This window comes from Vicugna pacos, chromosome X, assembly GCF_048564905.1.
Source record: "Vicugna pacos chromosome X, VicPac4, whole genome shotgun sequence".
In the NCBI taxonomy this organism is placed as follows: domain Eukaryota; kingdom Metazoa; phylum Chordata; class Mammalia; order Artiodactyla; family Camelidae; genus Vicugna; species Vicugna pacos.
The window spans coordinates 28,497,741-28,518,243 of NC_133023.1; the positions used below are offsets into that span (position 1 = coordinate 28,497,741).

The window sequence follows — 20,503 nt, forward strand, 5'->3', positions numbered from 1 at the left end:
TTATATTACTCAGCTCACTCAATCACGCTGTTAATCTGGTGTTCTAAAAATTGGAACTGACCGGAGAGGCACATTGTGTGTGGTAACCGCTTGGTAGGTGTAAGCCCAGTTTGCCAGAGGCCGTGGTTCCAAGTCTACACAATATGACTTTCAGAGGTTCTGAAGAATGACCCCTTCCAAGAGAGGCAGGGTTGAGAGCCTAACCTGGAATTTGAAGCATTCAGTTACTGGTTCCATTTATTCCTAAAGCCAATCCTAGACTTACCCTTTCGCAACTTGGGTTACACAATAACTTTCTCTTTTTGCCTAAGCTACTTTGTTTTCGTTTTCATCACTTAAGTCAAAATATTCAGACGAAGTCAGACATAAAATAAGAAAATAATTCTGGTAATCAAATGAAAGTGAGCAAACATACAGACACATCTATTAAGGATGCAAAAATTATCTTTATTAACCCAGTGTTGTTTTTTTCTTCTAGCACCTTTCGTACGTGAAATATTTTACCAGCGAAACGAATAGGGCAAGGTCCTACTTCAGGCACTTACAGATTTACTCAGCCTACAGATCCTGTGTCTCCACTTGCCAACATACATACACTCTTACAATATGTCCTCACTACAGTCTCCCTCTGCTTATTTGACAAATGCAAAATAGAAATGATTTCCAAAAGTCTGGTTTGTAAAATACACAAATGGAAGAACTGCAAAGGTTAATGGGAAGAATGTCAGGATATTCAGATTTCTAAGGGCAATTACCAGACTCTCCCCCAAAATGTTCCTTTCCCTTTTTAGTCAAAATACTTGCTGGGAAGGACTACTGGCGTGGTCCTGTGGCATTTCTTTTATTCTTAATAAGCCAAATGTTCCTCAGTTCCATCAAACCAAAGTAAAACTAAGAGGAAAAGAAAAGTAACTTGGAATAAATCATTTCAGGCCCACAGGCCAATTCACTTTGGATTCACTCAGGTGTGTTTATTTTAGTAGCTGATCTGAAGGCACGTGAGTTACCACAGCTGACCAGATTTTAAACAGAAAAGCGTAGAACTGAAAACTAAGCACGCATGCAGCATGGAATAATAATCAAGTTAGGCTTCTTAAAATGCTTAATGCCAGAAAACCTGAAACCATTAGGGCAAAATCCACAGGACAACACAGGCTGAATATTCTGTTTCTCAGGGGGGCTTTTAAGAAGGCTCAGATTCTGAGGTGGCTTCCTAATCAAAGATGGGTCTTATTTGACAACATGTGTTCTTCCCAAGATATTCGGGTAGGTTTGTTCAAGATTTTTTTTTTTTAAGAAAAAGCAGATGTTGTCAGCTGAAGTCCAGGATTAGCAAAAGACTTTGTTCGCTGGGTAAAGGCTGAGCTGTAACAGTGGGCAACGGTTGGAAAGTTACCAACTACTTTCTGGGCTCACACACAGCAGAGACGTATTAAATAGGGTGCCCTGCACAGGCGGTCTGTGGGTGAGAGATCTCCATGCTGCTCACCTCTGGAAGAGAGCTGAGTATTGCGCGCGATGAAGAGAGGCCAGTGGGCGGAATAATGTGTGGGGAGATAGGCATGTAAAAGGGTGAAAGGCTCGCGAGGATCTAGGGTGGCTCCAGGGAGAGGCGTGGTGACCCCGGGGGCTGGCAAGCTTGGCTCCGCGCCAAGCTGAGCTTTCTTGAGTTTGTGTGGGTGCATCCAGGAGCCTCGAAGACTCCCCTGCCACTGTTAATAAACAGATCTCAAGAGTGGAAAGCTCTAGCCCGGCACCCTGAGCGCTAGGTCTTCAGGACCAAGGCGGCGGAGGCCCCGCCCCGCCCCGCCCCGCCCCTCCTCTCCTAGCCCCGCCCCGCCCCTCCTCTCCTAGCCCCGCCCCGCCCCTCCTCTCCTAGCCCCGCCCCTCCTCTCCTAGCCCCGCCCCGCTGCTTCCCACCGCCCTTCCCGGCGGCTCCCGGCTCCAGGCTCCTACCGAGCTCCGCGGCAGTGGGAGTGCGCAGGCGCGGTTGGCGGCTGGCGGAGAGCGGAGTAGCGGCGCGGGGCGCGCGGTGAGTGTTGTGGCTGCGCGGAGCTCGCAGCCGGCGAGCGTGGTTCCGGCCGAGCGTCCCGGGAGGGATAGGGGAGTGTGCGGGTGACTGCCCGGGGAACCTTCGGTCCTGTAAGGAGAAACCTGCCAGACATACGGTAGCGGGGTTGGCCGCATTGCCGGAGGGTGTCCGGCCCCGGCCGCGTGGGCAGCAGAGTGCGTGTGGCGGGAGCGGGCGAGGGTGTGTGTGAAGAGAGAGACTGAAGGAAAGGGCTCCAGAGGCTGAAAGTCCGGACTCAGACTTGGCAGGACCGGGAGACTCGCCAAGGGCGCTGGAGGGTGTCCCAGCTTCAAGTTAAGTATCCCCGCTTGGTGCCCCTGGGCGGCGTGCGTCCCGGGCCCACCCCTTCCCCCACGCTGCCGTCTTGAAGTGAAGAGTTGCCAGGAACGTTCCTCGTCTCGGGAGGAGGGAATGTAGGGGAGGTGGGCTGTCGCCCCAAGCTAGTGCCAAGGAGGGCGTGGCGTTCGTGTGACTTTCTTCACCCCGCCCCCGGGAATGTGTCCGTCTTCTGGTACATTGTGCTCGTGGACGTTTTAACAAAGGCTATGACTGTTTTCTAGGCAGTGGCGGGTGACAGCGGGGGCAGGTCGGTGGAGGGGAGCTCACGAGTTCGCGGTGCGGCCCTGGGGAACCGGGGAGCGAAGCGGGGCAGGCATGGGGGAGTTGGAAGGAGGGGAACAACCTTCCTGCCTCAGCTTTTTCCTCCTCCCTGGTCCGCTGATTTTGATCAGAGGTACAAACAGCCTCGAGAGGAGTATGAGTGGAAATTAGTGTGTGTGTTCCGACTGGCTGCAGCCATTGGTTTTGTAATTGTGCTCTTGATGTATTTTCTAAGTGTTCCTTCAGGAGAAAGGCGAAACTAATGGAATTTAAGAGGAAATAATGGGAAGGATGAAGAGTTGGAGTGTCAAAACTTAGAGCTAAATTAATGCCTTGAGATAGTCATAGTAGAAATTAAGACAAACTTTGAAGGATGTGAAGGTGCTAAGGTCAGGGTAACTGGAAAGTTGATTAGGGTGCAGTTGATGGTTTCAATCAACAGTGGATTATTGGGTGCGTGTAGATGCCGCCAATTTCTTCGGCAGATTCACCTTAGGAACCTTAAAAGTGATATTGGAGATATAAAACAACAGGGAAAATACTGTAATTTTAGATAAGGTTCCAAGATTTTCATTTTCAAACTTAGGGTCCTTATGAAATGTAGTATATGTGTTCTCAAGCATAGAGTTGATATTTTTACTCATTTGTTTAACTTAATACAACAAAACAACTTCTTCCTCCTCCACCCCTTTCCCTTGATTATGAATCCTGCTTTATAAACATTTACTTTCAGATCTAAAGTGTGTTTAAAGGCACAGTCCCCTCTCCAACCCCCCAAAAATGAAGTGATCAGGATTTCTTCTGTTATTGTCATTTTACTCTTTCTTTTACTGTTACTTTAAGTTAAATGCCACTAATATTAACCAAATTTGGGGAGAGAGGTGTAAGGGATTTTCCCCCCCTTTTCCAGTGCCTAATGAACTCTTATTCATCCTTCCAGACTCAGCCCAATTCACCCCATGGAAAAACTTGCCAAATCCCTCCGAATGAATTAATCACCCCCTTTTGTGTTAAACTGGTACCAAATGACCTTATTTCCTTCTTGGTACCAGAACTTGAGTTTTCTGTGTAACCCCAATGCTTGGGGCTGCTGGGCATGTACTAAGTGACTAATAAATGCACTTACAGTTAATAAATGCTGTTAGAAAGATAGTAATTTGTATCACATAAAGTTCATGGGACAATAGAAGGAATTCAGAGTGCTGAAATTATGTTTACTATTTGAACATTATTTGGGATGTGGATAAGAAATAAGTATGGAAATATGTCCCTGTGTAGTAATCTGTGGTTTATCCTTCTAAAAGAGGTGCAAAATCTTTGCAGATAAAGGCAAAATAGGCATCCGAATAAGGCCAAAAAATTTTTTAAAGGTCAACTTCTGATACTGAAACTAGTGAAAAGTCAACATGAAGTGAAGATTAATCATTTGTAGAAAGAGACGAATAGGGTGCTGCTGGAGTTTAGGAATTTGTAACTGGATCAAGCTGGCCAGATGGTGTCTTCTGAAAACTAGTTTAACTAAAGAAGTTGTAACCTATTAGATCAGTTAGACCTAATTGATTGTATTCTTCCTAGATCACAAGGTGATTTGAGTATTTGGCTAGTGAGTCTCTTCATATTAAGCCTCAATAGGCTTCACCTGACTATTTTGGCCAGCCAGGTGTCTTTACCAGCATCACTTGCCTTCGAGTCACCTCTGGCTGGTAACAGGCATTATCTTCTTCTTGCTCCTTACCAACTCAGGTTTGTCACCCCAACACCTAACTTTCGCCTGGTAAATGGATTTACCCATTGGAGGGAATGTCATGAGCAAATAATTAATTTATAAGTGAATAGAATTGATACTGTAATTTTAAAATGAGTCAGAATTGGTTACTTGGTTACTCCAGCTTTCTGTGCCTGCAAAGCAGAAAACCTATCCTGGCAACCCTCTATTAGTAAACTTTTAAGTTTCTTAATTTATCCCCTCTCCACCTAAATGTGAAAGCTCTTTTTCATCTCATTTTTTTTATATAATATTAACCATTGAACCCCCCGTCCAACCCAAACATTGCACATTAGTGCCTGGGTTTTGTGAATAAAACTTGGGACTCAGAGAGAATGAGTAGCATCCATAAAACTTACTTGAAAAAAAAGTTCTGCATCCTCTGTTGCCTGTAGACGCACTGAAAAAAAAAAAATTCCCAGCGACTGTAATTAAGGCTTCCTACTTAAAACTTTTCTCACCTGGACTTTCTCCCCGCACTTCTGTTTTTTTTTTTTTTCCTCTAACACTTTAGCCAGATAACATCAATCACTTCTGTTGAGTCATTTTCTTAGGGTTCTGTCCAAGACTCCCTTTCTTTCCTCCTGTATGCAGGAGACAATAATACGGTGGTCAAGGGTGTGAAATTTGGAGGCAAGGTGTTAAACATCTTTGTCTAAGTGTCAGTGTCTTCATCTGTAAAAACAAGTATAATACCTGATAAGTGAGACCAGGTACATTAACAACCTATCATAATATCTAGCACATACTAATTGCCTAAAAATGGTAGTATTGTTATTTGTAATTGCCATTTCTTATGAGAGCTCTTATTTCAGTAGCAATTAACTTCAAAATATGTATGTATTGACATCTACTCTGTTCGAGCTTCAGTCCTGTGGTTGTAGATTCCTCCCATGTATCTAAAATAGATGGCTCAGCACAGTGGTTCTCAAACATGAGCAGGCACAGTAATCACAAGAATGCATAGTTTTCTGGGCTCCACCCCCAGAGTTTCTGATGTCTGGGATAGGGCCTGAGAATTTTCATTTCTTACAAGTTTCCAAACGATAGTGATGCTGCTCACCCTCGGATGACATTGAGTGGCACTGATGTAGTAGGTGGCATTAAGACAAGTTGGCAGGGAGGAAGGGAAAGGAGCCCAAAAGACCAAAAAGATATTGAAGAGAGGAGTGTGCTTAAAGCTGGTGGTATCAGATACCATTTAAAGTTTGGAAAGGATAGGACTAAGAGAACACAGTTGGATTTGGTGACCAGGAGCCTTTTTGTTTTTGGTATGTCAGGTGCAGAAGGTTGATTTCATTATACTTCTCAGTTGGTGGGACATTATCATTATTATGACCTGAAAAAAACATGGCAGGTATTTAAGGTAATGGTTCTTAATCTGAGTTATGCATTAGGCTCGCTTAGGGAGCTGTTTTCACCAACGTTCTTAGATTTAGTGCCCTTCCCTCCAAGGTAAACCCATCAAATCAAAATTGCAGAATGTGGAAACTGGGCATGAAAAAATTCCAGATTTTCATGTACACCCTGGTTAAGAACCACTTCTTTGAACAGTGTTGATCAGGAAGTAGATGCAATGAAGATGAACACATTTTTTGGTAAATTGTTAATGAAGGAAGAAAGGAAGAAAAAAACTGGAATTTGAGAATTTTAAGGGATCAAGAAAATGTGAATTTGTAACGAGAGGTGAAAATCCGGCTGGAGTGTTTGAAGTAGTGTAGCACTCAGGGAATATGATAGGTGAAGTAGAGAACTGGAGCCAGAGAGCAGGAGGGAATGGAATTGGGCACCAAGAGAATAGAGGGGAAAAGAGTGAGTGAAGAAAAATAAATCTAAAGGTAGAGACAGGAGAACTTGAAGGAATAATCTGTAAGGGAGGTGTGTTTGCATACTACTATTCTTCAGTGGAACTTAAATAATCCATGAACTCTGGATTCTTTAAGTTTAATGATGCTGGTAAATACAGTAGTCAGTACAGCTATTCCAGCTACCTCTAATGGCTACACAATTGTGTTTTTTCACAACTGTTCTCATTTAGAGGGTTTTTTTAAATTAAGTCTAGACACACTGCTGTAATGCTGTTGCCCCAGTACTTGCTGTAAGATTGACATATCATAAGTATTTATGTAATTATTATTCAACAAATGTTTGTGTGTCTCACTTGCCAGGCATTGTTCTAAGCACTGAGGACATAGCAGTGAATAAAATACTTGTATTTATTTTTATTGGAAATTTCTGTCCTCAAGGAGCTTACATCCCATTAGAGATAATAAATAAGTAAAATATAAGCATGCATTCTCTCTCTCTTTCCACACACACACATACATATATATATATAATGTCATATGGCATTGCATTCTTTGGAGAAATACAAAGTAAAAGAGAACAATGAAACATCTATCTATAGGTATTCACCTATAGGTGAATAGAGACTGTTGGAGGATAGTGATCAGGGGAGACTTGACTGTTAGCAAAGACTTGTAAGAGATGAGAAAACCACTTATTTGGAGGGAGAGCTTTCTGGGCATAGAGAACAGCAAGCAAAGAGGTCCTGAGGTGGTACCTTTTTGAGACCATTTTGCTAGGAATCAAAAAACAGTCCTTGTGGCTAGAGTAGCATGAATGAGTGGGGATGAATAATAAGAACCAGGGTCAGATAAGTAAGAAGGTGTGTTGGAGGGCGGGAAGGTCATGTAGGACTGTCCAGCTCATGGTGAGAGGACATTGTAAGGAGTCAGAAAGAAGGCAATGGAGAGTTTAAAGAGAGAAGTGATCCAATCTGATTTGTTTGGCAAGGATCGATCTGAGTGCTTTGTGGAGAAGAGAGTGCAAGGGGATCAAGAACAGAAGAAAGACTGATTAGAGAAGAGGTGGTGAAAGCTTAGGTCAAGGTAGTGTGATATTGGAGGTATGATAAATGATAATTTCCTGCTCACTTGTTGTAAATGGAATTGGAAGGGAATTGCGACAGAGGATCAGAGTCAAGGATGATGCCAAGGATTTTGATCTGAGCAACTAGAAGGATGGAGTAGCCATTTAGTGAGATATGGAAGATTTTTGGAGAAGAAAATTTGAGGGAAAGAAGACCAAGAATTTAGTACTAGGCATGTTGAGTTTGAGATGACTACGTGATATCCAGGTGGAATTCAGAAGAGCAGTATGGGTGGACGGGAAGCTCTGGAAATGGATCAAGTCATTACAAAGGAGGAGAAGGAGTCATGCCTTTGTTTTTAAAAAAAATCAGTGAAGTGTTAAAAAATGTTTTATTGAAGGACAGTTACAGTGTGCCAATCTCTGGTGTATAGCACCATGTCTCAGTCATGCATATACATACAGTATATTCATTTTCATATTAAAATTTTTTCATTTTACTGTTTTTTGTTTTATTAATTTTATTCAGTCAATACACACAAGTTTTTTTTTATATTTTATTATTAATTGTATTGAACTATTTTTTAGAGCATTTGAAGTTCACAGCAAAATTGAGCAGAAAATACAGAGTTCCCATATACCCTCCGTGCCCAAACACACACAACCTCCTCCACTATCAACATCCTGCAGCATAGTGGTACATTTGTTATAAGCAGTGAACCTGCACTGGCACATCATCACCTAAAGCCCATTGTTTACATTAACATTCACTCTTCGTGTTGTACATTCTGGGGGTCTGGACAAATGTTTAATGGCATGCATCTACCATTGTAACATCATACAGTATAGTTTCCTCTAAAAATCCTCTGTGCTCTGCCTCTTCATCCCTGGCAACCCTGATCTTTTTGCTGTTTCCATAGTTTTACCTTTTCCAGAATGCCATATAGCTGTAATTACACAGTGTATGAGCATTTTATATTGGCTTCTTTCACAGAGCAATATGTGTTTAATTTTTGTCCATGGCTTGACAGCTTATTTCTCTTCAGTGATGAATAATATTCCATTATCTAGATATACCACAGTTTATCCATTAACCTAATGAAGGACACCTTGGTTGCTTCCAAATTTTGGCAATTGTGAATAAAGCTGCTATGAACACCAATATGCATGTTTTTGTGCAGACAAAAGTTTTCAACTCCTTTGGGTAAATACCAAGGAGCACAATTGCTGGATCATATGGTAAGAGTATGTTTAGTTTTGTGAGAAACCACCGGAATATCTTCCAAAGTGGCTGTACCATTTTGCACATCCACCCACGGTGAATGACAATTACTGTTGCTGCATGCTTTCACCAGCATTTGGTTTTGTCAGTATTTTGGATTTTGGCCATTCAAGTAGGTGTGTAGTAATACTTCATTTTAATTTGAAATTCACTAATGACAGAAGATACTGAACATATTTTCATATGCTTACTTGCTGTTTATATATCATCTTTCTTGAGGTGTCTTCAGATCTTTTGTCCATTTTTTAATCAGATTTTTCTTTTTCATATTGTTGAGTTTTAAGAATTTTTTGTATATTTTGGGTAACACTCCTTTATCAGATGTCTACTTTGCAAATATTTCCTCTCATTCTGTGGCTTGTCTTCTCATACTTTTAACATTGTCTTTCACAAAGCAGAAGTTTTTAATTTTAATGAAATCCAGCTTATCAATTATTTCTTCCACAGATCATACTTTTAGTGTTGTATTGAAAAGTCATTGCTATTTCCAAGGTCAGTTAGATTTTCTCCTATGTTACCTTCCAGGAGTTTTATAGTTTTGTATTTTACATTTGGTCTGTAATCCATTTCGAGTTAAATTTTGTGACGTATGTAAGGTCTTTGTCTAGATTCATTTTTGTTTTTTGTGAGTGTTTGGTTGTTTCAGCACCATTTGGCCCATTATATTGCCTTTGTTCCTATGTTATTGACCAGTTGCCTATATTTATATGGATCTATTTCTGGGCTCTTTCTTTTTTTCCATTGATCTATTTGTGCTCTTTCTCTAATACCACACTCTATAGATTACTGTACCTTTATAGTAAGTCAGTAAATAGGGTCAAGTCAGTTTTCTAACTTTGCTCTTTTCCTTCAGTATTGAGTTGACTGTTCTGGGTCTTTTACTTCTCCATATAAATGTTGGAATAAGGTTTTTGATATACACAAAATAACTTGCTAGATTTTTATTGGGATTGTGTTGAATACATTGATCAACTCAGGAAAAACTGGCATCTTGACAATATTGAATCTTTCTGTCCATGAACATGGAATAATTATCCATTTATTTAACTCTTCCTTGATATTTTTTGTCACAATTACGAGGAATTTTCCTCATAGATTTTGTACATATTTTGTTAGATCCATACATAAGTAATTCATTTTGTAGGGGGAGTGCTAATGTAATTGGTAATGTATTTTTAATTTCAGATTCCACTTATTTATTACTGGTATATAGGAAATTAACTATTGTATATTAATCTTGTATCCTGCAGCATTGCTATCATTTGCTAATTAGTTCCAGGAGTTTTTTTGTTGTTGTTGATTATTTTGGATTTTCTGCATTGATGATAATGCCATCTGTGAACAAAGACAGTTTGATTTCTTACTTCCCAACCTGTGTAACTTGAAAAGGAGTGATGAGAGGGGGCATCATTGCCTTATTCCTCATCTCAGTGGAAAAACTTTGAGTTTCTCACTATTAAGTATGATGTTAGCTATAGATGTTTTCTTGTAGGTGTTCTTAACAAGGTGAGGAAGTTCCTCTCTATTCCTAGTTTGCTGAGAGTTTTTAATCATAAAGTAGTGCTGGATTTTGTCAAGTTCTTTTTCTCCACTACTGATACGATCATGTTATTTTTCTTCTTTAGCCTGTTGATGTGATGGATTACATCAGTCTTCAAATGTTGAAGCAGCCTTGCACACCTGGATAAATCTCACTTGGTCATCATGTGTAATTCTTTTTATACATTGTTAGATTTGATTTGCTAATCTTTTGATGAGGATTCTTACACGTATGTTCATGAGAGATACTGGTCTGTAGTTTTCTTTGCCTGTAATGTGTTTGTCTGGTTTTGGTATTAGGGTGATTCTGGCCTCATGAGTTAGGACATATTCCAATGGTTTCTATCTTCTGGGAGAGATTGTAGAGAATTGGTATAGTTTCTCCGTAAGTGTTGAATAGAATTCACAAGTGCGCCCATCTGAACCTGTTGCTTTCTGTTTTAGAAGATTATTAATTATTGACTCAATTTCTTTAGTAGATATAGGCCTATTCATATTGTCTATTTCTTCTTGTGTAAATTTTGGCAGATTGTGTCTTTCAAGGAATTGGTTTAATCTAGGTTCTGAAATTTGTGGGCATAGATTTGTTCATAATAATCCTTTATTAACCTTTTAATCTCCATGCGATCTACAATGATGTCTTTTCTTTCATTTCTGATATTGTAACTTGTCTCTTGCTTTTCTTAACTTGACTAGAAGTTTATTGGTTTTATGGATCTTTTTGAGGAATCGGATTTTGGCTTTGTTTATTTTCTCTATTGATTTCTTGTTTTCAATTTCATTGATATCTGCTTTTATTTTTATTATTTCTCTTTTGCTTACTTTGAATTTAATTTGCTCTTTTCTGGTTTTCTAAGTTGGAAGCTTAAATTTGATTTTAGAGCTATCTTTTTTAATGTATGCGTTTAACACTACATTACCCTCTAAGCCCTACTTTCACTGCATTCCACAGTATTGCTAAGTTGTATTTTCATTTACTTCTAAATATTTAAAAATTTATTTTGAGGGTTCTTCTTTGACCCATGTGTTATTTAGAAGTGAGTTATTTAATCATATATTTTGGGATTTTGTAGTTATTTTACTGTTACTAATTTTTAGTTTAATTCCATTGTGGTCTGAGAGCAGGCACTGTATGATTTCTGTTCTTTGAGATTTGTTAAGGTTGTGTTTTATGTCCCAGAAGGTGGTCTATTTTGGTGAACATTCCATCAAGGTAGAGAAAAACGTGAATTCTGTTGGTGTTGGATTAAGTAGTCTATAGATATCAATTATATTCAATTGATTAATGGTTTAAGTTCAGCTATGTACTTACTAAATTTCTGCCTGCTGGATCTGTCCATTTCTGTTAGAGGAGTGTTAAGCTCTGTGACTGTAATATTTCTCCTTGCAATTCTATCAGGTTTTGCCTCATATATTTTGACACTTTATTGTTATGTGCATGCATATTAATGATTGTTATGTCTTCTTGAAAAATTGAGCCTTTTATCATTATGTAATGATCCTCTTTATCCCTAATAACGTTCCTTGCCCTGAAGTCACTCTGTCTGAAATTGATATAGCTGCTCCTGCTTTCTTTTGATTGTTAGCGTGGTGTATCTTTCTCCATCCCTTCACTTTCAATCTATATGATGTCTTTATATTAAAAATGGTTTACTTATAGATAATATATAATGGGTTTTTTTTTTTCACACACTCTGACAATCTCTATCTTTTCATTAGTATATTTAGATCATTGACATTTAAGGGGATTGTCGATATAGTTGGATAAATATCTACCACATCTGTTGCTGTTTTCTATTTGCTGCCTTTGTTCTTTGTTCCTGTTTTTATCTTTCACTTTTTCTGCATTTTGGTGATATTAATTGAGCATTTTATATGATTCTACTTTCTCTTATTTCTTAGCATATCAATTATGCTTTTTAAAAATTTTTTTAAATGATTGCTGTAACATTTGCTAAATATACATTTTCAGCTAATCCAGTTCCATTTCGGAATAAGACTGTATCACTTCATGGGTGATACAAGTAACTTATAATTACAAAATACTCCAAATTCCTCCCTTTTATTCATTGTATCATCATTGTCATTCATTTCACTTGTACATAAGCATATTATATATGTAAGCAGTCATAATCAAATACATTGTTGCTGTTATTTTTAATGAATTGTCTTTTAGATCAGTTAAGAATAAGACAAATGAAAGTTTTATTTTACCTTTAGTTTTTCATTCTTTCTTGTGCTTCCTTTCTTTATGTAAAGTCTTATTTCTGACCTGTGTTATTTTCCTTTTCTCTGAAGAACTTCTTTTAACATGTCTTGTCAGGAAGATCTCCTGGTAAAAAATTTCCTCAATTTTTGTTTCAGAAAGTCTTTACTTTTTCCCTTTTGAAAGATAATTTCTCAGGGTACAAAGTTCTGAGTTAGTGGATCTTTCTCTTTCTATACTGTAAATATTTGTCTTCACTCCCCTCTTGCTTGCTTGATTTCTGAGGAAAAGTCAGATGTACAGTTGACCCTTGAACAATGTGGGCATTAATTAGAGTATAATTTATAGTCATCCCACCATAACGACCATTCCTCTGCATGCACAGAATCAGCCAACCTCAGACTGTGTAGTACTTTAGTATTTACTGTTGAAAAATATATGCATATAAGTGGACCCGGGCAGTTCAAATCTGTGTTGTTCAAGGTTCAACTGCACTTCTTTTCTTTGTTCCTCTGTAGGCAAGTTTTTTTTCCCCTTTCTGGCTACTTTCCAGATTTTTTTTATCTTGGGTTTTCTGCAATTTGACTATAGTATGCCTAGATGTAGCATTTTCTTTCTTTGTTTCGTTTTTAAGCATTTATCATGCTTGGTGTTCCCTGAGTGTCCTGGATCTATGGTTTGGTATCTCACATGTACTGGGGAAATTCTCATTGCTTCTGTTCTTGTCTCTATTTCCTCTTTCTGGTATTCTCATGCCACACATGTTACATCTTTCATAGTTGTTTCAGTTCTTGGATATTCTTTTCTTTTCAGTTTTGGGAAGTTTTCTCTTGTCATATTTTCAAGCTTAGAGATTCTTCATTCAGCTGTGTTCAGTCTACTAATGATCCCATCAAAGGCATTCTTTATTTCTGTTACAGCATTTTTGATAACATTTCTTTTTGATACTTTATTAGAATTTCCATCTCTGTGCTTACATTATCCATATTTTCTTGCATGTTGTTTACTTTTTCCATTAAAACCCATAGAAGGTTAATCCTAGTATTTTAAAATTCTTGGTCTGATAATTACAACATTCCTGCTATATCTGACTCTGATTTTATTTTGAATTTTTTCCCCTCTTCAGAAGGTTTAGAAGACAACCTCTTGGCATTGTAAAACCTTTCCTAAGATGGCAAAGTGATTGGGGTTATCCTGAAAACCTTGGGGACCATAGGAATAATATTGTTAGTGCAAGCTGATTTTTAGAGTCTTCTAAGGAAATGGCTTTATACAATGTATGTCAAACCTTAATTCAGCATTTGTTGAACACCTTTGCTGTGAAGAGGGTGTGCCTACTAGCTTTATCCTTTGTAGAGTAGAAACCTAAATAGTTCTCAAGGATATTGCTGAGCATAATGAAGTGAGAGTCAAAGTGCCACAAGACAGGATAATCAAGAGCTCTTAAAAATGCTCAATGGTTGCTTTACTTTCTCTGTTATTGGGTGGTAATAGCTGGTATACATCTTTTCAAGCTCGTTCAAATACTTATGATGAATTTTTGATAGCACTCATTATCTTCTTGAAAGTCTTGGCAGTTAAATGAGCCAGAATTTCAATCACAAGTTGAGCTGCTTAGGTACATTTTTCAGTGCCTCGGAATTTAGAATCTAGGAACATGTATTGTGTTTTACATTGCTAACTTGGAGTGAATTCCTTGTGTTCTGTTGTTTCCCTCCTTTCAAAATTGTGTTTTAGAAGATGTGTTATTTTCTGGAGTCTTAGGTAACCAAATCCTTCCTTTTTGAGTGACAAAACCTTGTTATTCAGAGCTCTGTATGCTCTGTGTATTTGTTCCACTCTGGCTCCAGAATGCCTGTTCTTTGTGGTTTGGTTTCTAATGTTATGTATTACAATTGTGTTAAAAAAATCCATATGACTTAACTTGCCACAGTAATCCTCTCTGACATGTTTGCTTCAGGGAGAAAGCTGGCAAAGTTAGAAACACATGCCTAGTTTTCAAATTTGCTGTCACTGCAGAAAAAAAGTTGATAGAATATGTTCCTGGTTTTTTCCTCTGTAGTAGTGTTACTCATGGGACCAGAATAATGATTTTGGCAAGAATATATTTACTTTTCTGTGTAATTTTATCATACTTCAGTATCTCACTCATTTTTTCCCCTAGAATTTATCAAGAAAATATCATATAGAGAAGTAAAAAAAATTCTTTCCTTAAACTCATAAGCAGTCTGAAAATATAAATATTTTACTGCATTAATATGAACTATATTGCAAAATTAGTGTTCCTTGAATTTTAAAGTTCCTTTAACTAAAAACACAAATGATAGATATTAATATTTATTATTAACATTTTCTTTATACTTCATTCTTTAAACTATGAACATTCACTCAGTTTATAGAGTTGACCTTTGCAAAGTTTTGAATAGTCTATTCCCACTGCTCTTATCCTTGTTCAGGGGTTCATTATTTTGTAGCACTATACTCATATCCTTTTTACTAGTCTCCCTAGTCATTTTATACCACTACTTAACCTAGTCTGCCCTTCCACAGATAACTGAAAGCCTCCAGCCTGCAGATACTACCCTTCACAGTGCTTCTAGAAAACCCATCCACCCCTGAAGGCTTAACTCTTCACTTTCTTAAAGGTTGTATGTGTCTAACCTTTCAGAGTTGCCTTCCGCTTTTTTCTGTCTGAGTTCCTCATTTGGATTAGAGTTCTTAACAATTTAACTGGTGCTAATTCTCTGCCAGAATCTCAGCCTCATTAGCCAGGGGTCAGAGCGTCTCTATCGTCTTTGTCTCCTTGATCTCTGTCTGGTTCGGACTGGGCAGCAGGATTCTGAATACTCCCAGATTTCTTGCCGCTCCAGTGGGGGGCCTCTAGTGTACTTCTTTAGGGCTGATAAGAGGAAGAGGATACCAGGGCCTTCAAAAGACCGGGAACTGCGGTAAATCCTGTTTAGAATGGGATTTTGTTTTTATCTCTGGGACCCAAAAACGCTCTAAGCAACCCTGTCCTTCACAGAAGTATAGTGAGTTCATTATTCAGAAAATTGCCCATATTATTTTGTTTCTTATCTTTCAATCAACTCCTGGCCACACAGGTTATCTTTCTTAATAACGATAATAACAACAGCAATGACCCCCGCTATGTTGTACTGGGTATTTTGCTTCTATTTTTTATTACCTTGTAGAGAATATGACATTTATTCCCAGTTTATGCTGAGGACACTGCCGTTCAGAGAGGTTACGTGCTCGAGATCACTCTGGGGTACGTGGTAAAGCTGGAATTCCAATCTAGGTCTCTCTAACACTGAATCTTGGAGCTTTTTTTCAGGAGGCCCCAATGCCTGAAGTATGTTTTTGGTCTGCCTCCTCCCATTCTCAGCTTCACACGGTAAAACTCTTGTGTTTAAGGAGAGAAGATGTATATTGGACACTTACTGTGTGTGCACTTCGGTCATCAAACATGGTCTAGCAAACATTAAGTGCTTAGTGAATGTTGAATGAACTGATGAATGAATGAATGAGAGGATACCATGTAAATCTGTTAGAAAGGGTAATCTCTGCTTAACACAGTGGCAGGCATGCAGTAGGTGCTCAAAAAAATTTGTTGAATTGAGATTATCCATTCAAATATTGTTCAAGTAATGAGATTATCCATTGTACCCTTCTATTAAAACATAATGATGAATATAAGTATTTGAGTGATAGGCCTAGTCTCGTGGTGAAGAAAAGATGGGCTTTAATAGATGTTTTTTTCCTTTGTATCCTGCAAATTGATAGCATACAGTGAACTCTACTTCTAGCAGAAGGCTTCACTTACCTACTTCATCTTTCCTGGCTGGATAATAGGCCATAAGTTGTTTTGTGAGTTATTTTTCCTGTTCCTTCCTGTCCGCCCAGTGTCGCTGTGCAGTTAACTGTACCCTAATTCTCTTGGCCTATCCATGGTTTCCCTCCTCGTGCTCTAGTCACTGGACTGTTCAGCTGATGGTGTTATGTTTTTTCCTGTTACATTACCACAATGACGTGGTTTTGCTTCTCTTTTTTCCTTCATCACACACTAGGTAGGACCTATTTGTCTAGTACTGTATATGAATTGTCTTCAGACAGCCTTAATTAAATCAGATGCTGTCTCTGTATAATGTTGGCAAAGAAATCTAGAGCATTTTCTTCCTACATTTATTCATATTAAAGAGAAATTTTTAAGGAGTATTTCATTCTTTTTATTCCAAAAATGTTTAGTATAATTTCTACATAGTATTGATGGAAGCTATGGATTCTGTTAAGATGACCAAAAGTTCATGCTCATCTGGCCTCTGTTTTGGCGTAGGTAAATCTTTGTTGCTGTCCATTGTAAGCAGTTGTGTCCATTACTTAGTGATCATCCATTGTCTGTCTGTCCATCTCTGTATTTAAAGAAATGTATTTCAAAGTCATTTTGTTGCAGGTTTCTCCGCTAGCCAGGACTAAGGCAGACTGTGTCAGAGAGCCCTGATGTGGATTTGTTTACAGTCTAAGGTTCTATCACTGTCTGGGGTAGGTGTTTCTGATTATAGTGTGCTGGTTGTTTTAGAACCATAGCCTTTGATCTGACCTTGCTCTGTTTGACCAGAAGCAGTTGTATTAATTCCAAGGAGTATTATAGACGCTGAGAGTATCCTTCTGTAGGACCAAGAGTGGCTCGGGGAGTCATAGAGCTGGTACACTGCTTCCTTCACTGTGCACTATACATACCTCCTAGAAGTAGGCCCCCGTTTCAAGGGTGCCTCTGTTTGGAGTGGTTAATTCCATTGGCCTGCATGGGTAGGTGGCAGAGACTATTCTGTTAAAACTTTCATACTTCCTCTACTCCTCTGTCACTTTGTTTTAACTAATTCAGGGCCCAGCTGAAATGTTCAGTGTCACCTCGTAGTAGCTGCTTCAGAAATCTTAGCATTGAATATCATTCTCGTACTTCTGGTTCACAGAGAAGTAGATAAATTCAGCATATTGTAGAAAAGCTTCTTTGTACAGCACCCTGGCCACCTTGCATATCTTTGTTCAGACCACAGGGGCAGTGCTTGACCATAGTCTGACTCAGATCTTGGCAACAAGGGGAGATAAGCAGCCTGGTGAGGAGCTGCCATGAGGCAGTTTCTCATAACATAACCTTGTGGGAACCTGTCATAAGTCCATTTCTCATCCATCTCCTAGTTCAGCTGAGTTCAGGAGTTTCCACCTTGTACCCGGTGAAGTACGACTTCAGGTATCTGTGTAAGTCTGTAGAACTGCTTGGGTATAGTTTAGAGGTGGCTCCTTGACAGCAGCATGACACATCACTTGGACGTCTGTCATCTGGCCCCTCCTGTTTGATGTCAGCATGCGGGATTAAGGACTCAGTGCCCTGACACCATGCTGATTTTGCTTCTGCCGTCTCTGCAAGTAATAAATTGAATCTTTCAGAGCTCATTGTCCCTTACCAGCCTAATCTATGAAAGTATGGCAAGCCCGCCTAACAGCTGCACTAATAATGCTTGTGGCCCCCACGGCCATTGCATTGGTGCTTTGAGAATGTCTGACTGTGTGACACAGTGGGGCTCTCACTAGCCAAACACTCAGCTGCTGTATGTACCATGGAGTACTCTTTGAGCCTTATACTTGTCTCTGGGCAGAATGGGGCCTCCGATCTGTAGGTGGACAGAAGCCATGGCTTTCTATTGAAATTACCCTTTTTCTCACGTTGTCAGGCCAGGGAAAATACCAAGATCTGCTCGTTAGAAAATCTTATTCATACAACTGGAAGGACCACACAAATTCTGAAGCTGTCCCTTCCCCCAACCCAGACGTCTCCCTAATTATGGTAGGAGACAAAGAACAACCACAGTGTTGGGGCCTCCTCAGAATGGTGTACTTTAAGTGATGCATTGCTACTCAGGACGTGGTTCCCACTTGCTCATAGATTCTGTGGTATTTTGGTTTCCAAAGAAATGAAAAGTTTCACCATACAAACATCTACAAAACATTTCTGTTCTGGCATTGTATTTGGGAAAAATTGAAGACCACATGGAGGGTAATTTCTTCTTACACGTTTTTGAAAAATTTTGCTACAGTACTTGTTGATTTTGCATTATGATCTTTTTAATAGAGACGTTTTAAGGCTATAAATTTCCCTCTAAGCACAACTTTAAATGCATTCCACAGATTTTGTGTTGTATTTTCACTACCATTCAGTTCAAAATGTTGTCTAATTTCTCTTGTAATTTACTTATTTTTTATTTTTTGTTTGAGAGCTTTTCATCCAAATGCATTCATATACATTTCCCTACATAATACTGTAATTTTTATTCTAATACAGTAATACTCCTATTTATTAGATCCCTTTTGTAAGAGAAGTTAGTATATGTGTAATTTATTCTTTGGTCCAATGATTATTTAGAGTTTTATTATTTACTTTCCAAATATGTAGGGTTTTTCTGGTTTACATATTGGTGTTTGTGGAGAAAATGTTAACACAGTGGGTCTGGTTGCTAACTCCTTCATGTCTCTGAGGAAACCTGGAACCATGATTGACTCTTGGTCAACCCCCCCGGAATATGGCCCTCTGCCTGTTTTTATGTTAATGGTTGATTTTGTTTTGTACACCAGGAGCAATAGACCGTGCTGTACTTGTTTGTCAGAACTGCTTTGTACTAACATCCAGATTGATGAATTGTTTAATTGTTGGGGTCCTGAGTTTTGATACCATGGCTGGTCACATAACAGAATATGCCTATGACCAGCCCTCCATACAAGCCATGAACCCTGCTACTCCGTTGCTCTTTCTGGTCTTCCCTGGGCAGAGATACTTGGCATATGTCCCTGTATTTTGATTCTAGAGAGGAAGTATGTATAAGAAATCTGTGTCTCCCTGCTCTTGATTCTACCCAGTGCTTGTCTTTTTCGTGCTGCTTTTATTCTGTACCCTTGACTGTGATAAATCTTAGCCATGAGTATAACCTACTGTTGAATCTTTTTGGTGAATCACAAATGTAAGGGTGGTCCTGTCTGCCCTAAAACTGTATTCTAATTTAGTTTTATTGTGATCAGAGAACATACTCTATATGATTTCAGTTTTTTTAAGGAAAAATTACTGAGGCTTGTTTTATAACCTAGAATATGGCCTCTCCTGGTAAGTATACAGTGTAAACCTGAAAAGAAAGTATATCCTGCCATTATTGGATGTATTGTTCTATAAATACCAATGAAGTCAAAGTAGCTGATAATGTAGTTCAGGTCTGCGGTTTTGCTGATATTTTTTTTTCCTAGTTCAATCCATTGCTGAGACAGGAGTGTTAAAGTCCCTAGCTGTGATTGGAGAATTGTCTATTTCTCCTTTTAATTCTGTCAATTCTTGTTTTAATATTTTGAAATTCTGCTATGGAATACGTATACATCTGGATTGATGCCTTTCTGTTGAATTGACCCTTTTACGTATGAAGAGTCCTCCTTTATCTCTGGTAATACATTTGGTTTTGAAATTTGTCTTGTGATATTAATGGCCATTCCAGCCTTTTGCTTCTCACTTGTTGCAGGGTATGTATTTTTCATCTGTTCGTTTTAAACCTATTTATATTGTAAACAATGTATGCTTGTGTGGTTTGTTTTATTTTTGCCGTCTGACAATCTGTAACAAACTCTCATTGGAGTGTTTAGTCCAGTGATCTTTAATGTAATTATTGACATGACTGGTCTTAGGCCTAATATTTTATTTTTTATTTCTACACATCTCATCTGTTTTTCCTTCCTCTTTTCCTGCCTTGTTTTTTGAGTATTTGAATATGTTTTCAGAATTCTGGCTTACTTTTTCTATTGATATTTTAGCTATTCTTGTTTTGTACTATTTTTATAGTGGCTACCCTAGGGATTACAATATACAAACATAACTTTTCACAGTCCACTAAATTAGTTAATACTACTACTTAGTACATTAGTTAATAATGTACTACTTCAAGTAAAACATGGAAATCTTACAAACTTATTGGCCCAGACTCCTGTCGTTTTTGTTATGGTTGTTACATGTACATGGACACATACACATATATACTCACACATACACATATATGCCACAAGACACTTATTTTAGTTTTAAACAGTTATTTGGTTTATAAAGAATTTTAGAGAAGAAAAGCAAAATATAGTCTTTTG

At 38.6% G+C, this 20,503-nt stretch overlaps 1 protein-coding gene across 2 annotated transcripts in view; it reads left to right on the forward strand.

The window, feature by feature from the left end:
* Positions 1–20,503, forward strand: part of PRRG1 (proline rich and Gla domain 1) — a 118,815-nt gene that overhangs the window by 13,462 nt on the left and 84,850 nt on the right. Inside the window, exon 1 of one of the 2 annotated variants that reach the window (XM_006219351.4) lies at positions 1,921–2,032. The exons of the other annotated variant lie outside the window; for it this stretch is intronic. The gene's annotated coding sequence lies outside the window, so the exon portion shown is untranslated. Of the gene's footprint in view, positions 1–1,920; positions 2,033–20,503 lie in introns of those variants that run through there. 2 annotated transcript variants of the gene reach the window in all.